This window comes from Neofelis nebulosa, chromosome 3 (genome assembly GCF_028018385.1).
Source record: "Neofelis nebulosa isolate mNeoNeb1 chromosome 3, mNeoNeb1.pri, whole genome shotgun sequence".
Taxonomy (NCBI): domain Eukaryota; kingdom Metazoa; phylum Chordata; class Mammalia; order Carnivora; family Felidae; genus Neofelis; species Neofelis nebulosa.
Window position 1 is genome coordinate 136457741 of NC_080784.1, and position 19172 is coordinate 136476912.

At 37.7% G+C, this 19172-nt stretch overlaps 1 protein-coding gene across 7 annotated transcripts in view; it reads right to left on the minus strand.

Annotated features, from left to right (window-relative positions):
• ARHGAP24 (Rho GTPase activating protein 24) overlaps positions 1–19172 on the minus strand; it is a 671369-nt gene that overhangs the window by 169150 nt on the left and 483047 nt on the right. Inside the window, exon 1 of one of the 7 annotated variants that reach the window (XM_058719604.1) lies at positions 1806–2685. The exons of 5 other annotated variants lie outside the window; for them this stretch is intronic. The gene's annotated coding sequence lies outside the window, so the exon portion shown is untranslated. Of the gene's footprint in view, positions 1–1805; positions 2686–19172 lie in introns of those variants that run through there. One more of the 7 variants, XM_058719601.1, reaches the window with a different exon arrangement.

Consider the following 19172-nt stretch of genomic DNA (forward strand, 5'->3'; position numbering starts at 1 on the left):
GGCTCCAAGCTCTGAGCTCTCAGCACAGAGCCCGACATGGGGCTTGAACCCATGAATCTGAGCCAAAGTTGGATGCTCAGCCAGCTGAGCCACCCAGGCACCCCCATGTTAAACTCTTTTAAGGAAGTTGCCGAATTTTAGATTGTGGCTGCAGAAAGCCAAGGTAGGGGAGGTTCCTATAAGGAAAGGCCAGTCACCAATTCTTTGTACACTGCAAGTTCCATATCTGTCAAATGAAACTGTTGCTGCTCTTAATTGGCACAGAAAGCATGACAACGGTAAAGTCAGATGTTTTCTGTTCACCATTCCACGGTGTCCTAACAGTCTGAAAGCAAGAAACCATGACGAGAGTGTCCAAAGAACTCAGCAGTCCATGTGTATGTAACAACAGGTGACGTTCTAGCTTAGAATATTAGACTCTTCTTCCTAACTGACATAACACAAAAGTGGGACAAATGATTTTGATACTGTATGTTAGCTACACAGTGTTTTGAACAATTTTAATGTTCAGTGCATTTTAATATAACTTATTATACTTTATTAGTTTAAAGAAATCAACCTAAAATAAAGTTTTATTTTTTTATTCTAACTTTATCAATCTTGGCAACAGAATTCAAGTTAATTAAGACAGATGAGTACGTTCAGAGACAGGTTGACAACATGTTTTATTAAGAACTTTTGCTCTTGGCTTCATTTCTGCTGACTATGAATTCCCTTAAATGTACTATTGTTCTTTCACTAGACATAAAAATTTGAGCAGTTAATGTACTTTTCAGTAGCCCATCCTAATGATTCCTCGTCTTAACGTATACTATCTTTTCCTTTCTTGTAAACTTCGATAGCTTTTTGAATTTTTATTCTTATTCTATTCATATAATACCAAATTCCCATATGTTTCCCTTTTCTAGAACATGTATTTCACAAATACAAATCTCCTGTATATTTAGATACAATAATACAGTGTCTCTCCTTTATATTTTGTATAGCTTCAGTTAATTAGTTAACACACAAAACCAGTGAAAGATTAAGGCCTGTCAGCTTACCCAGACCACATTTTGGATTCCTTTGTACTCCTAGTGAGTACACACTTCACACCCCCGCAAGACAGTTGTATTGTCCTTGTGTGTTCAAAACGTGAAGTTCCAAAATTCAAACATGCTGATAGTGAAAGACTTATAAGCTGATTTGGTTAATTGTAAATGCATTAAAATATAGCTGAAGATTATTTGGGTTTCTTTTGGTTCTCAAGCAGTTTTTTTTTTCGCACATGTGTGCGTAAGCACTTGTGTGCGCACGCGTGTCCACACCCACACACACACACACACACACACTAATAGCCAAGCAGTTTTCATTTTGACAAGCAAAAACACAGAAACTGCCATGTTACTTCTATCACCCGATCAGAGCCCAAGGCACTCTGCTCTCCGCAAAGTTTCAACCACTAAAATGTGGGGGAAGCAAAGAAAACACCACAGCAAGAACTCCAACAACTAGCAATTCCGATTTATGTCCGAAGCAGTTTTCATGTGCTTTCAGATCAGCATGGGAATTCTGTATATGAACAGCTAAGGTAATTTGGCAGCAGCAATTAATGAAAAAAAATTCCAAGAAAACAGCACTAAACTGATCACATTTCAGTGTAAGAACAGCACTGTGTCCAATCCATTGCCACAATTTGACACTGTGGAGAGCTGAATGGATCGTGACAGAAAACAAGGGTATAAATAAAACCACACGCAGTCTAGGTCCTGGCTTTGTGGTGATCTAAATATCCCCAAATTATCAAACACAATAAACAGCAATACCTGGCAATTTGTCTCCAAATTAATGAGAAAGCACCCAGCTCTCACCTTGCACAAACACACACTTCAGTGGTCAGTGACAAATGCAGGCAGCACTTGCAGGCTGGGAGACCAGAACAGCTGCTCTGTCCTGAGCCGCTTAAAGCACATTGGAGCCCGGCTCCGGTCCTACTCTCCGTTGGTTCGCTGCAGTTTCTCCCATGACTCCATCACCCAGGAATGGAAACCACTGCCCTCTCCCCAGCACTAGTGGGCTCCCCAGCTACTGAGCTCAGGTAAAAACGCTGAGTCCTGCAAGGTCGCCACAAGGTGAACATGGGCAAAAACAGTATAGGGGAAATGGAGGGACTGGCAAGGAAAGACCCTAAACTCGAGACGCTTTGCCTTTCAAGAGATTCCAAAGTCCATAAATCAGAGCTGCAACAATAGGCAGAGAATTGGTAAATCTGAAAATCCCCCAGTGGCACTGAGCCAATTTGCTAACCCAGCGGTACTCTTTAAACCGTAATCTCTCTCACTCCCTCAATCTCTGTCTCTGTCTCTGTCTCTGTCTCTGTCTCTCCACACACACACACACACACACACACACACACAGATTTTAATGTAGCTATTCTAAATTATCCAGACGTACTTCTCAAGACAAAAAGTTTTTGTATACGCTTTCCAGGTAACAAAGCTTAAAAATTATTTGCTAAAATCAAAATAAAATAACTTTATAGAGCAAACTCATTTCTGGTCCATAAACTAATTCATATTAGTGAAGTCTTGCTTTTTATGCACATACTGGACTTACGCAAACACCCTCCCACACTAAAAAGATGGTAAAGATGTGTATATTCAGAGCTGATTGGCAGAATAAATGAAAATTTCTCGTAAAAATTCCTATCATCTTTTTCAAGATTAGTCTTGACATAGGCACATTTTAATCTGGAGAGGTTTCAAGAAGGAATTTCTTCCTAAAATACAGGTATGTATTTTATGTATGTATGTTCTGTATGTATATGTTATAGACAGATACAAACATGTTTATAAATGTTTCCCTGGAGAATCTCCCTGAGTGTTTATTTCTCATATTTTGGTTTTCCTATTAGAAGTGGAGAAGGAACAATTTTTTAAGCTTGCAGGTACATTTTGAAACAATTATCTTGCCTGTGTATTTTTTCTTATTGGTAAATAATTACTTACTGAAGTTTAGGTTGATTGCATGAACAGAAAACAGTTCTCCCTTTACCACTTTCCTCTCCCCTCTTTCTCTAACCACCACCATTCACCAGCCATATGAATGTAAGCAACTCCCTGAACATCCCAGGCATCAGTTTTGTAATCTATAAAATGGGTTTTGTTTTTTTTTACTAGTGTCTGCTTTGTCTGCCTCCTGGGATGGTGTCAGGGTGAAATGGGAGAACAAGCAAAAGCAAATGCTTTGTAAATTGTAGAACACTGGAAAAGCACAGACTTGCTGCATTTTCCTCCCTTCAGTTGCCTGTTAGTACTGGGACTAGTGAATTACTTTCCTGTTCTCAAGAAGGATTCCTTAGGCTTCACAGGAAAGTGTTTGTTTCAAGTGGTCTATAAATAGAGTTTAAGATTTCATTGAACTGCTGTTCTCCTTGGGGCCGGTCTTGATGGCAGTGACCACATGTCCAGAGTCAGTTAATTGTGAGCAACATGAGCACATGAGCTCCCTCTGGTCTTTGAGGCAGAACCAGACCAGCTTGAAACCCTGAGAGAAAATGCTCACGTGATAGCCAGTTTCACAGTTCACCTGGGGTCAGGGTGTAGCTCAGGTATTTGAGGGAGGGGTTGCCCAAAGGGATTGAGGAAGGGGAAAGGTTGGGGTGCAATGCCAGATTCACTGCTGAGTTAATTCAGTAACAAACACTTCTGGGCATTCGTGCTGGTGTTCTAACAATTACATATGCATTATTTAGAGACTAGCTGGTTGTAGGGAGGGGGGAACCAAGAAGGGAGACTGGGGGCGCCTAGGTGGCTAGGTTGTTAAGTGTCAGACTTTGACTCTGGTCTTGATCTCGCGGTGCTGGGAGCCCCCAGTCAGGGTCCATGCTGACAGCTTAGAGCCTGGAACCTGCTTCAGATTCTGTGTCTCCCTCTCTCTCTCTGCCCCTCCCCCGCTCACACTCTGTCTCTCTCTCTCTCTTTCAAAAATAAATAAACATTTAAAAAAAAAAAGAAGAAGGGAGACTAATGGGGAACCAGAAAGGAACTAACAATGTGAGCGCCTGTCTCACGAGACACACAGGGCTGGGAGCTTCACAGATATTCTCTGAGTTAATGCTCACAGTAGTCCTACATGGTAGTCATTATTATCCCCATTTCACAGATGAAATGAAACAGCCTGCACATTGTTACTGGTGAGTGGTGGAGCTCGAATTACTGTGGAGGTCAGCATGGCTTAGAGTCCCATATTCGGAGAAAATTGGTTTATTTATAACTTTCTTGGAAATAGAAAGGAAATAAAATTTGGTTTTCAAATAGTGGGGGTAGGGAAGGCAAGAAGGCAAATTTTCAAGGAAACTTCTTGAGGTTATTTATTGGGCAAGTTAACTTTTATAAGGAGTGCAGACATTTTTTAGGAAAACGCATTTTGATTTTTTAAATAATACAGTTGTTGTAGGATACAGGGAAAACATTTTAATATATGCAAACAATTCTTTTTTTTAATAATTTGATCCTGCCTGTCTTCAAATTGATTCTGAGGTCTTCAAGCAGATTCTGAGGTCTTTCTCTAGAGCAGAATAGCTTTCTGTTTTTCAACATCCACTAAACGCATTATTGTATTTTATTTTGTTTAAATTACTGATCCTTAGGAATGCCCACAAGAAAGCAAGGTAATGTCTTACCATTAAATGTAGCAGGAAAGTCATGTTTTCAACTGTAGTTTGGAGTAGAGTAGAAGAGTCATAATTTTCAGTCCCCTGGATCTGAGGATATTCATAAAATGTCAGATTCGTTCTACCTATTTTATTTGAAAGCAGAGGCAGGGACCAAACTGCAGCCCTACATGGTATCTGTTTTGGCTGCCCCCCACTTTTTAAGATTTTTTAAATGTTTATTTATTTTTTGAGGGAGAGAGAGAGAGAGAAATAGTGTGCAGGTGGGGGAGGGATAGAGAGAGGGAGGGAGACACAGAATCCGAACCAGGCTCCAGGCTCTGAGCTGTCAGCACAGAGCCTGAAGTGGGGCTCGAATCCACGAACTGTGAGATCATGACCCGAGCCCAAGTTGGACGCTTAACCACTGAGCCACCCAGGGGCCCCTTGGCTGTCCCCTTTTTAAGTGGCATTCCCAGCTGAAGTTGTATATGCAAGCCAATTCATATCATATCCTATATTCCTGCCTTTGATCTCTCCCTTTTCTAGATTTTCGAAATCTTTTCTGAGAATGCCAGTGTCTAATTATACCTCTGCTTTTAACATTGCCATCTGCAAAGTGCACCATCCAAAATGCCTTCATAAAACTAGCCTTCTCCTTCTTCCTAAATCTAGTTTTAGAAAGAAAACGATTCGTCTGGCAGTCTTGCAGATAGAATCAGTTTGTCTCAGATATTTTTATTAAAGAGAAAAGTATAACTGGGCCACTAAGTTAGTAATAAGTCAAAATAAATAGTGGAAAAAGGGAATAAATGCAGGTACTTTAATATCAATTTTTCAAGTTAAATTCTGAATGGAAAAAACAAAACCACAGCATCCTACACAACCGATCAACCCACGTAAAAGTAGACCAGGGACCTTCAGTTACTTGCTCATTTCCTTGCTACTTTTGCTTACAATATACATTTTGGCACTCACTACAACCCCCTTGTTCTCATGGAATCATATTTAACTAAAGAGGAAGTGAAATAAAGGAGTGAATCTATTGGGAAGTTGATAATGACAAATACAACATTTGGTAAAGTAAAAAGGCTGCTTTGTCTCATTCCCAAACCCATCTTATTTCTGAATGAAAAAAAGGATGAACAGCCAGTCAAAATTATTTTTTTTAAAAAGAAAGAAAAGAAACTATTGAAGCAAGCTTTCAATTATCTCTCATGTCATAAATAATACAAATGAAAACAGTTTTTGGCACTTTCTTTGAATTATAAATTTGTCGCATTAAGGTATTTTGCTTTTCAAACACCACAGGTAGTGTTTGCCTGAGTGTAATTCCACAGGAGGAAATAAAAGCACATTGCCTCCTCACTTTCTTGATCTGAGAACTTTCATTTCTTTATTTAAATTTTGAAATCCTTGTTTCAGAAGCACATCTTGAAAAGAAACTTGGTTAAAGTTCAAATGTACGAAGAAGAAGGCATTTGGAAACAGGGGTCAACATTAGTAATAGGTGAAGAAAGTAAATAAGATGTTCTGGTTTTTTGTTTGGTTCCTGTTGCCTTGCCTAATAATGACATCTCTCTGGGGTTCCTGGGTGGCTCAGTCAGTTTAGCATCTGACTCTTGATTTCAGCTCAGGTCATGATCTCGCAGTCATGAGATTGAACCCTGTGTTTTGTGTGGAGTCTGCTTAAGATTTTCTCTCCTACTCCCTCTGCCCCTTTCCCTCCCTCTCTCTCTCTGTGTCTGTATCTCTCTCACAAAAAGAAAGAAAGAAAGAAAGAAAGAAAGAAAGAAAGAAAGAAAGAAAGAAAGAAAGAAAATGACATCTTCCTGATGTGTCTAGTGGCAGTGTTTACCTTCATACTCAAGGAGGTCTGGCTTGAAATCCATAGAATCCCTCCTACTGGAGGGAACTGGGTTCATGGATGAGCAGGATGGAGTTGTTTCCAATTTGCAACCAAAGAGAAAAAGTATTTTTCTAACACATTTTTCCCTTTCACTCCCTTTAATTCGATTCCTTTCCTTAGGCCTTAGAAACAACCCCACATGATAATACCTATTAGCCATGGAGAGTAATTACTGTTAAAACAATAAAGGTCACTTTGGGAAAAATTTAGAGTAATCTGAAAGGTATAAGTTTTTAGCATTTCAAGCATTTTGTGTGGATGCTTAAAGATATGTATGTGAAGTCTCTTACTCCAAATATAGTTAAAATCATGAAATTGAACACTTCCTAATTTACTATATTTTTAAACATAATTTTTTTATTGAATGGTAATTTTTCCTGGATGCAAAAAGATGTACCTATTAATGCCTTTTCTACTCTAAGATGTGATGAATCACTGCCTTGGTTTTGCTGAAAGCTTTCCTAAATACATTCAAGAAGTTTTTGAAAAAGAAATACTTACAAGAATGCATAAAGAGGGAAAAACCCTGGAAATTATCCCTTTATGAACACAGGGGAAGGAATTCCTGAGTGTTTTTAGTTGCTATCATTTGTTTAGTTATTACATCATTATTTACTACATTCCCATGCCCTGCTCTACCTCCCCATGACTTATTATATTTTATAACTGAAAGTATTTTTTTAACTCTATACATTTTTTTTAATTAAAAAAAATATTTTTTGAGAGAGAGACAAAGTGTGAGTGGGAGAGGGGCAGAAAGAGAGGGAGACACAGAATCCAAAGCAGAATCCAAACCTGTCAGCTCAGAGCCCAATGCGGGGCTCAAACCCACAGACTACAAGATCATGACCTGAGCTGAAGTTGGACGCTTAATCTACTGAGCCACCCAAGTGCCCATACTGGAAGTCTTTTCATCCCCTTTACCTTTTTTGCTCAGTCCCCCAATTCCCTCCCCTCTGTCAATCACGAGTTTGTTTATTCATGAGTCTGTTTCTGCTTGTTTGTCTGTTTTTTAGATTCCACATATAAGTAGAATCATATGGTATTTGTTTTTGTCTGTCTGACTTATTTCACTTAGCATTTACACCCTCTAGATACATCCATGCTATTGCAAATGGCTACATAATATTTTTCCTGGCCATGTAATATTCTTGTGTGCGTGTACGCGTGCATGCGTGTGTGTGTGTGTATTAACATCTTCTTTATCCATTCGTTCATCTACTGGTGGACACAGGTTGCCTCCAAATCTTTGCTGTTACAAATAATGTTGCAGTTAACATAGGAGTGCACCTGTCCTTTTGGATTAGTATTCTCATTTTCTTCAGATAAATATGCAGAAGTAAACTTGCTGGATCATATAGTAGTCCTATTTTTAATTTGGGGGGGAACCTCCATATGCATTTCTGTAGTGGCTATAGTATTTTGCATTCCCACCAACAATGCACAAGGTTCCCTTTTCTTCACATCTTTGCCAACATTTGTTATTTCTTGTCTTTTTCTAGCCATTCTGACAGGTGTGAGGTGATATCTCATTATGGTTCTGATTTGTAATTCCCTCATGATTAGTGATGTTGAGCATCTTTCCATGTGTCTATTGGCCATCTGTAGGTCTTCTTTGGAAAAAAATCTCTATTCAGGTCCTCTGCCCTTTATTTAATCAGACTGTTTGGTATTTTGGTGTTGAGTTATTTAAGTTCTTTGTATATTTTGGATATTAGCCTCTTATGGATATAACATTTGTAAATATCTCTTCCTATTCAGTAGGTTGTTTTTTTTTTCTTTTGTTGATGGTTTCCTTCACTGTGCAGAAGCTTTTTATTTTGATGTAGTCTCAATTGTTTATTTTTGCTTTTGCTTCCCTTGCCTGAGGAGACAGATCCAAAAAAATATTACTGAGACTGATGTCCAAGAGTTTACTGTCCATGTTTTCTTTCAGAAGTTTTATGGTTTTCAGTCTTATATTTAGGTCTTTAACCTTTTTTCAGTTTAATTTTGAGTATGGTGTAAGAAAGTGATCCAGTTTCATTATTTTGCATAGAGATGTCCATTTTTCCCCAATACCATTTATTGAAAAGACTATCTTTTCCCCACTGTATATTCTTATTTCCTTTGTTGTAGATTAATTGACCATATAAGCAAGGGTTTATTTCTGGACTGCCTATTTTGTTCCACTGATCTGTTTTTATTTTTGTGCCAGTACCATACTGTTTTGATTACTATAGCTTTGCAGTATATCTTGAAATCTGGAATTGTGATCCCTCCAGCTTTGTTCTTCTTTCTCAAGATATGTCATAGTAGAATAATAACTGAAATTTAGAGCACTATTTAGGAGCTTTTAAATGCTTTATGGTACATTTAATGAGTAAAATATATTAGAAAACAGTGTATATAATGTTATCTGAATTTTATATTATATATTTAATAATACAGAAAAACCTGAAGTTTTAATCTCTAGATACTGAGATTATAGTAAGTTTATTTTCTTCCCGATCTATTTCCATTTTATAATGTCTTACAAGGGCCATTACTACCATGTAGAAGAAGGGAAGGAAGGAAGGAAGGAAGGAAGGAAGGAAGGAAGGAAGGAAGGAAGGAAGGAAGGAAGGAAAGAAGGAAGGAAGGAAGGAAGGAAGGAAGGAAGGAAGGAAGGAAAGAAAGACAAGAAAAGAAAAAATCAGCATGTTTGGGCATATTTCTTGATAAAGCAAATTCACCATGTTTACAATCTCTGTACTTGGAAAAATTCAGTCTCCAGAGCTTTTATCACCATAACTCTCACCATTTGCATTAAAAATATTCATGAGCACACATAAAAAAATTCTAGATGCTCTACTATTATAACGTATGGAAAATGTAGAATAGTCTCACTCATTTTTAAAATATTAAAAAAGGAGATAGAGGAAATGGCAGGTATGTGTATAACCTCAAATATAGAGAACGGATATGGTGCAAATATAAACAGCCTGATATACATTCATGACAATATCGTAATAATTTGGGGATGAGTGCTTATTTCAAGAAGCAGAATGGTAAGCTAAAATCTTTATGTGACCAGGAAAATCTATTGTCTTCTAAAATATGATCTTGATTTAGCACATAATTTAGGGAGATCTCTTCCGTAATGTCAATATAAATTTCTTTAAGGTGAGCAGGGTACCAGGGGGTGAGATTGCATTGCTGATGATAGGCCTTACTTGCACTTTTGTTTGTGTTTCATATATCTTTCTGACCTAGGAGCCAGTTGGTGAAGAACTCAGGCTTAAAGAAAATAAACAAACATCATCCTGTTCATTAAATGGCAGACTTGGGTCCTTGGTGTAGATAGAAGGCTTGACGCCTGTCAAGAATATTTGAACACAGCCTAAGATTCATTCACTTGCTACTGCTTTATCTGTTTGCTTGCTAAAATAACACTTGAGCACCTGGAGAAATAGCAAGACCAAATCCACATAAATCGAGCATTTTACTTTTCAATAGTTAAGTCATAGCCATATATTTTTGGTTTTAAATTTTGGTGGTGAACTCTGCCACTTACCAACTGAGCAATCCTGGGCAAACCACTTCCCTCCCTAGGTCTCAATTTCCTTACCTGTCAAATGAGATCCCACCCAGATAGTGGATGTTGAAATGGCACGTAAACTGAGAATCTAAGGAATTGTCATTATATGTTAATCTGCTCTAAATTTTGCAACTTTGGTGTTATATTGATTATCACTGATTTTAAAATGAGCTCCGTAGCTTTTACTGCTAAGAAGTATAAGTAATAACATAATATAAAGACATATTACCATCAATTCATTCCAATATTTATTCATAAAGCACAGTATAAAGGAAGGACATCAAAAAACTGAATTCATAAGCCTTCAAGACAGCCTCCTTAGCTGCACAACTTTTCAAACTGGCTCAAGAGTGGTTCTCAAAATATTTCTTCTGATAACTACTTTCTTCCACAAGTCCCATGGCATTCCCCATTAAAACAACAACAAAAAAGAATCTGTATAATGGCAAACAATCTGTTATGAAGAGGGCTATTGCAACATCTTGAGAGAGAGGGCAAGACCAGGAATGAACAAATGGGCACAGGCAATAGTGGAGGTAATAAACATCTCTACCCACAACGGGGATCAATAAATGTTGTTAACTGGCTGTAGAGAAGAAAAAACAAATGATGTCACTGAGGAGAAAGAAGAATAGGAAAGGAAGCTAAAGTGGAGGCCTATTTCTTCCTAATGAAAAGATGTACAAAACAAAGTTTATACTTCCTCAAGAAAGTTTTGAATGTTATGGTTTCAATTATATTAGAAGCAGGGTGGGGTGTATTTAAAGGGATCTGTTGACATCTAATTGAGATTCTTTTGATGATAAAAACAATCACCCCCTGTTGTGATCCTGAATGTTAGAAAAATGAAATTTTAGAGTGGAACCAACTTAGAAGTGGCATGAATATAAGAGGCAGTGGAGATGGTAGATAATAGGGTGCACTCCTTGAATACCAAGTCTCTCTGGGCTGGGAAGTTCATTGCCTTTGACCAAGACTATCTCCATCCACATTCAGTAGTTGCTGAATCTCAAGTTCTGGGATAAACTCACCCCTAGGATGAGGAATAATGGGAAAACATCTGCTAACGGGAAGAAAAGCTTTAAGATTTGCATCACTTAAAGATTTTTATTAAGAATATTTTATATAATTTGCAACTCAGCATCTTGGGACAAAGCCTTTTGACCCACACTAGTTACATGTCTAGGGATCATTGCAGATGCTGCCATTTTTAATAGCCAATAAACTTCTCAAGAAAGACATAAAAATCATAGGATCTCAGCATTAGAAAAGATGCCAGTGGCCATGTAGTTCAAATCTTTATCTTATTACTAAGTTAAAGATATTCATTAAACAATATTTTTCCTGTTCACTAGAGCAGAGGGTTAATGTAGGAAGCCAAGTGTTCCAAACCTTTCATGAATATGGAAATACTGAGACAGTATTGATTAAGAGATCTTCATACTCTCTTTTCTGTGTCAATGATTTTATTAACATTTAATTTCTTGTGGCAATACCTCAGATTTCCAGTAAACATTTGCTATAATAATTCTATAGCTCTATAACTAAAAGAAAAATGACAGCCTAGAAACATCTTTTTTGTTTGATTGGGGTGAGAGAATGAAATGTTGGTGGTTAGCCAGCTTGTGGTCAAACAATTTAATACTTTTATTAGGACCATTTACAGCATTACGAAAGTAGAGCACCACTAGAATATGAGGCAACAGAAGTTTGAGGATGAAAGATGCTCTCTATAATACCATTGGAAAATTAATTTGTGCAAAGAAGTCCAGAAAAGGAAGAAACTGAGGCATAAAAGAGCAAAGTGACTTGACAGATCACTCAGCCCTGTTAAGTGGAGGAACTATAAGCAGAAATTCAGGTTACTGCCTCCAGAGTCCATGCTGCTGAGGCCTGTGCTGTGCCGCATTATGAAATATAGTGCATGTGCCTGTACCTTGCTTTAATTATGATCAAGAACAAAGTGGATAGCACCACAGTCTTACAGAGCTCCAGTGTTACCCAAGATATTATCCCTATTATTTCATCTGTGAAAAAATTGAATCATATAAAGGGTAAGGGCATTTCTCAAAGTCACAGAGCTATTTGGTGCTGAAAATTAAAGATGAAGAAGATACTGTCTAACAAAGTTGGTAATTCACTTATATCAAAAGCAAAGCTGAATTTTTTAAAAAGAAACTCTCAGTAATAATGTCTACCATTTATTAAGCATTAGTTATATTCCAAGGATTTTACATACATTTTTATTATCTTCCCAACAGCCCTGAGAGATAGATTCATTTTATCTCATTTTATAATCCTCATGTTACAGATGAGGAAAATTGAGTCTCAAAAATTTAAGTAGCTTGCCCCAAATTACATACCTAGCAGGTGATGAATCAGGATTCAACTCCAAAGACCATGTACTTTCAAAATACCTTTGGGGGACCCAAGGGGATATTTCAATGCTGGGAGTTGAATACAGAGAAATGAGAGAAAGAGAAATCTCATTGCTAGACATACATGTTCCCTGCCCTTCGCAGTCTATCTTTGGCATTTCCCCTCCCCCCTACCCAGAACTAACCCACTTGTACCACTTATCACTCCTCAGGTTTGAAAAGTCCCATTCTTGCCATTCTACCAACAGCTTCCTTTATCTTCTAAGACTGCCTCTCCAGGATGTTCTGTAAGCCAGAAACTTTACACAACAATAAAGGGTGTTAGAACTGAGCACTGGAGGTCCACAGTAGATTCTGTACTTGAAAAAAGGGAAGGGGTTCTTTAGCAGAGAATGGTAAATAAACTTCTACATGTACAAATATATTCAGTTGCATTGTCACTTTTTATAAGTGACTAAGCATTAAATAAAATAAAGCATTTCTCTGTCTTACCTAAAATACTTATTTAATGAATCACACGAATAATGCATTTATTGTCTATGTAGTGAACACCCTGATATATGAATCTCAATATAACTAGCTAGATATGATTGTTTCTTTTCCTAATTTTATATAATACCTTCTTTCTCACCTTTATTCAAATGGAAGGGCTCGTTTTGTATTTGAATTTAAACTCCTTTCAATATGTAATACAGAAATCCATAAAATGTTAATAATGTTGATAATGGGGAGGAGGAAGAAAAATGGTGGTGGAGTAGGAGGACCCTAGGATCACCTTGTCCCATTAATACAACTGGATAACTACCAAATCATCCTGCATGCCCCAGACATCAACCTGAAGACTGGCAGAACAAACTTCACAACTTAAGGTAGAAAAGAGGTCACACTGAAGAAGGTAGGAAGTGTGGAGATAAGGCTTGAGAGAGAAATGGATCATGGCCACTGCAGTGGAGAGCGAACTTGAAAAGGGTGAGGGACACACTGGCACACAGGGGAGTGCATGGGTAAAAGGAAGCCCCACTGCAATTGACTTAGAAAGCGAGAGAACCCAAATTTCATGAGTTCTTGAATCAGCAGGGCTTAAAGCCTGGAGTTTTAAAGGGCTTGGCTGGGATAGAGCCCATAGGCATTGGGGCTGCTTTTGGTGAGAAGGCAGGGCAAACAGCATGCAGACATACAGCATGGAAACAATGATCTGAAGAGTGCCTGGGTTACACAGTGGGGAGGTTAGTTGTTCATCTTGGAATTTGTCACAGAGAGGCAGCATTCATGTAGAGACCCCTCCAGGAACAAAGGAACTGGCAGGCACCATTCACCTCCCTTGCCTCTTATCATAAACACAGAGCCATCTGCAGGAACCAGATGTTTAGGAAGCAACCTAAGTTGCTTACACAAGACACGTCACCACACCCTGTGCTCCAGTGGAACCGCTCTTCCCAGTCAAGCTTGCCTCAGTCCCAGCATGTCAAACTCCCTCCTTCAGAAGATCAGCCCAAACCCCTGCCAGCACTGTGTCTCCTGATGAGGGTGTTTTGCAAGGCTTCATTTCTGGTGCAAGTGACAACAGGGTTCATTTCACAAGAAGACAAGAGCACACACCCAGTTAAAATGCACCACATTCAGGCCAGGGACCAAACACTGCCCGCAACAGGCAAAAAAGCCTCTGCAAATGACTGGCCTGAAGAATGAAGCAGCCAGGACACAACACCAGAGCACACACAGCACACATTGGATACATTCCCTGAAGCACCAGGCCCTGGGGAACAGGGAACACTACACTGCAGGGCACTGTAGGACCTCTTCTTCATAAAGCCATTACCCTCAAGAACAGGAAATGTAGCTGACTTTCCTAACACAGAAAAAGAGGCAAAAAGACTTAGACAAAATGAGAAGACAGAGGATTTTATCCCAAATAAAGGAAAAGGCCAAGGCCTTTTGAAACAGATATAAGTAACATGCTTGATAGAGAATTTAAAGCAATGATCATAAGGATGCTCACTGGACTTGAGAAAAAAAAGGGAGGATATCAGTAAGACCATTAACACAGAGATAAGGAATGAAAAAGCAGGATAAAGGGCTCGATAAACGAAATGAGAAACATATTTGATGGAATGAACAGCAGCCTGGAAGAAGCAGAGGAATGAATTAATGACCTAGGAGACAGAGTAATGGGAAGTAATCAAGCTGAACAAAAGAGAGAAAGAAGAACTACACAAAACAAGAATAGACTTAGGCAACTCAGGGACTCCATCAAATGTAATAACATTTGCACTATAGGAACCCCAGAAGAAGAGAGAAAGGGGGCAGAGAATTTATTTGGAGACATAATGGCTGAAAACTTCCCTAATCTGGGGGAGGAAACAGATATCCAGATCTATGAAGCCCAGAGAACCCCCAATATAATCAACAAAAACAGATCCACACCAAGACATATTGTAATTAAAATGGCAAAATACAATGGTAAAGAAAAAATATTAAAAACAGCAAGACAGAAGAAGACAGTTGTATACAAAGGATACCCCATAAAGCTACCAGAGGATTTTTCAGCAGAAGCTTTCTAAGCCAAAAAGGAGTGGCATGATATATTCAAAGTGACGAATGGGAAAAACCACAAAAACAACCACAAAACAAGTAACAACATGGCAATAAATTCATATCTATCAATAATTACTTTGAATGTAAATGGACTAAATGCTCCAATCAAAAAATATAGGGCAATAGAGTGAATAAGAAAACAAGACCCATCTATATGGGTCTTATATCCCTATAAGGGATCTTATATCCCTATAAGAGATCTTATATCCCTATAAGAGATTCATTTCAGACTTAAAGACATCTGAAGATTGAATGTGAAGGCATGGAGAAACATTTATCATGCACATGGATGTCATAGAAAGCCAGAGTAGCAATACTTAGATCGATCAAAATAGACTTTAAAACAAAGACTATGATAAGAGATAAAGAAGGGACACCATATAATAATAAAGGGGACAATCCAACAAGAAGATATAACAATTGTATATATTTATGCACCCAACACAGAGCACCCAAATACATAAAAAAGTTAATAACAAACAAAGTTGGGGCACATGGGTGGCTCAGTCGGTTAAGCATCGGACTCTTGATTTTGTCTCAGGTCATGATTTCAAGGTTCGTGACTCTGAGCCCTGCACTGGGCTCCATGCTGTGATTCTCTCTCTCCCTCTCTCTCTGCCCCTCCCCTGCTCATGCACACTGTCTCTCAAAATAAATAAATAAACTTAAAAAAAATAACAAACACAAAGAAACTACTCAATAATATTACAATAATAGTAAGGGACTTTAAACACCCCATTTACATCAATTGACAGATCATCTAAACAGAAAATCAACAAGGAAACAATAGCTTTGAATGTCACACTAGATAAGATGGATTTAACAGATATATTCAGAACATTCCATCCTAAAACAGCAGAATACACATTCTTTTCAAATGCACATGCAACATTCTCCAGAAATGATCATATATTAGGTCACAAAATAAACTTCAACAAATTGAAAAAGATCAAAATCATACCATGCATTTTTTTAACCATAATGCTATAAAATTAGAAGTGAGCAAGAAAAAATCTAGAAAGATCACAAATACTTGGAGGTTAAATAACATGTTACTAAACAATGAATGAGTCAACCAGGATATCAAAGAAGAAATTAAAAACTAAATAGAAACAAATGGAAATGAAAAAAAATGGTCCCAAGCCTCTAGGATACAGCAAAAGTGATTCTAAGATATGTCCTTGGAGGCAAGGGAAACAAAAGCAAAAATGAACTATTGGGATATCATCAAGATAAAAATTTCCTGCACAGCTAAGGAAACAATCAACAAAACCAAAAGGCAATCTATAGAATGGGAGAAAGTATTTGCAAATGACATATCCAATAAAGGGTTAGTATCCAAGATACATAAAGAAGTTATAAAACTCAACCCCCAAAAACAAATAATCCAACTAAAAAATGGGCAGAAGAAATGAGCAGACATTTTGCCAAAGAAGACATACAAAGAGTCTGCAGACACATAAAATGACACTCATCATCATTATCATCAGGGAAATTCAAATCAAAACTATAATGAGATATTACCTCACACCTCTCAGAATGGCTAAAATCAACAACACAAGAAACAACTAGTATTGATGAGGATGGGGAGAAAAAGGAACCTTCTTGCACTGTTGGTGGGAATGCAATCTGGTATAGCCACCATGGAAAACACTATGGAGGTTCTTCAAAAAGTTAAAAAAAGAACTGCCCTACAATCCAGCAATTGTACTGCTGAGTACTTGCCCAAAGAATACCAAAACACTAATTCAAACGGATACATGCACCCCAATGTTTATAGCAGCATTATTTACAATAGCCAAGATACAGAAACAGCCAAGTATCCATTGATTGATACATGGGTAAAGAAGATGTGATAGATGATATAGATATAGATATAGATGATATATATATAGATGATTACATATAGATATAGATATAGATAGATGTAGATAGATATAGATACAGATATAGATACAGATAGATATAGACACACACAATGGAAAATTATTCAGCCATAAAAAGAATGAAAGCTTGCCATTTGCAATGACATGGATAAAGCTAAAGAGTATAATGCTAAGTGAAGTAAGTCAGAGAAAGACAAATATTATATGATTTCACTCATATATTGAATTTAATAAACCAAATGAACGAGCAAAGGGGCAAAAAGAGAGAAAGACAAACCAAGAAACAGACTCTTATCCATAGAGAACAAACTGATGGTTTCCAGAAGGGAGGTGCATGGGGCGATGGGTAAAATAGGTGTTGGGGATTAAGGAGTACACTTATCGTGATGAGCATTGGGTGATTAAAATAATAAAAAAAAAGATGTTAACAATGGTGGCTAGATATATGTCAATTAATGTTTATAGTGATGACTGAAAAATCTGTCTTTGATCCTGTTTGTCACTGTATTAATAAAATGCCCTTCTGTCCTAGACTTGTTAACCATAGGGCTGGCCTTTCCCCAAAACTTTAAGAGTGTTGTTGGTAAAGATTTTCTACCCAAGGCTTATGATAGCTACTAACCTTAAATCTGATGAAGGGTTGGAGAGATTATATGAATGATTCTACAGTGACCCTTTCCATGACTTCCAAGAAGGCATAATCTCCAGTTCCTATGTAAAAAAAGCTTGTTTTCTGTTCACAGATTAATCTTTAAAATCATCTAACTTCTCTCATCAAAGAAAGCCTTATTTATTTATTTATTTATTTATTTTTATTTTTTTTTTTATTTTTTTTTTTTTTTGCTTTACTCAATTGCTATTCCTTTCGGTCTTTTTCTTTTATAATTAAAGCAGATAATTACTAACATATGGACATTTAGATTACAGAATAGGAATGAAAAGTAAAATTCAGAATCTCAAAACAAGACTAAGAAAGAGCTGCCTCACCAGGGCCAACTTTCTTTAATTCTAGATTCATAGTTCACACGGTTAGGATAATTTATCTTGATCTTCCTTCTCTCTGAAAACATTTAGGAACAAAATATTATAAATGGGCAGAGGGGAACCAGAGGGGAGGAAATACTTTAGAATATCTAGAAATGTAGCTTTCAGACTACCTCTCCCTGGGATAGACTAAGAAACGCTGACAACTAGCAGCATAATTCTTTTTTACCTGAGCAACTGAAGAAGCATCCAAGGAAATAAGATGTCAGTGACTGAGGGATTCACACTGAACGAAGAAAGGGTAACGTGGTAGGGTGGTTGAAAGGAAGCTAACTAAGAAAACAGTGCTGATCAGAGAGGTAGTCACTGCCTGCCAGGACACCGAACTTGAATGCTAAGGTCTGAAAATGCCGATTCATCAACTCTAGGACTTATTTAACATTGAGGATCTTGCTTTATATCGATGCCTGCTACCTAATATTTTCAAAAGTATCACACTGAAGTAAGAAGCACATTTTTGGAATGGGGGCAAATACAAGAAAGATGGGACATCCAGTCTCTTTCATGACAAGAAGAAACAACTCTGTAAAACTGTTAACAAGTAAATAAAAATAGGTGTTAGAGTTAGTTAGTTAGTTAGTTAGTTAGTTAGTTAGTAAGGAAAAACTCTTTGGCTCCCAAAGAGAGAGATCAAATTTGTGTTTATGAAGGCTCATGGAAAGGAAAATTGTTTGGGGGAGGGGGTGGGCAGTGATGAGAGACAGAGACAAAGAAAAATGCATAGTAGATGAGAGACCAAAGTTGCCACCCTTAAGGTCAGAAAAGTTACTGAAATATTGGGGCTTAAATGTCCCAGGGAGAGAAGAAAAACTGGAGGAGAATGGTGACATGACACAGCTCTTGGCCGGTCCCTAGACCTCTGGGCTTCAAGGCTGGACAAAGACCCAAAGCCCCCAGTGATCTTGGCATGGAAGCAGCAGAATCATCCATCATCAGGACACTATGTGGTTTGGTCATTGATCATTTCAGCGTGGTATGAGTTAAAGACCTGAGTCCTGTCCATGAAATTTTAACACAGCCCCATGTTTGGGAGTGGGAAAGATGATATGAGGAGGAACAATAATGGCTAAGACTGAATTTTTATTTCTTCAATATCCTGGTGACTTGAATTTCAGTTTGATTTAAGATAATTAGAAAAACAATGGAACTGATTGGCACTGAGTCAGTA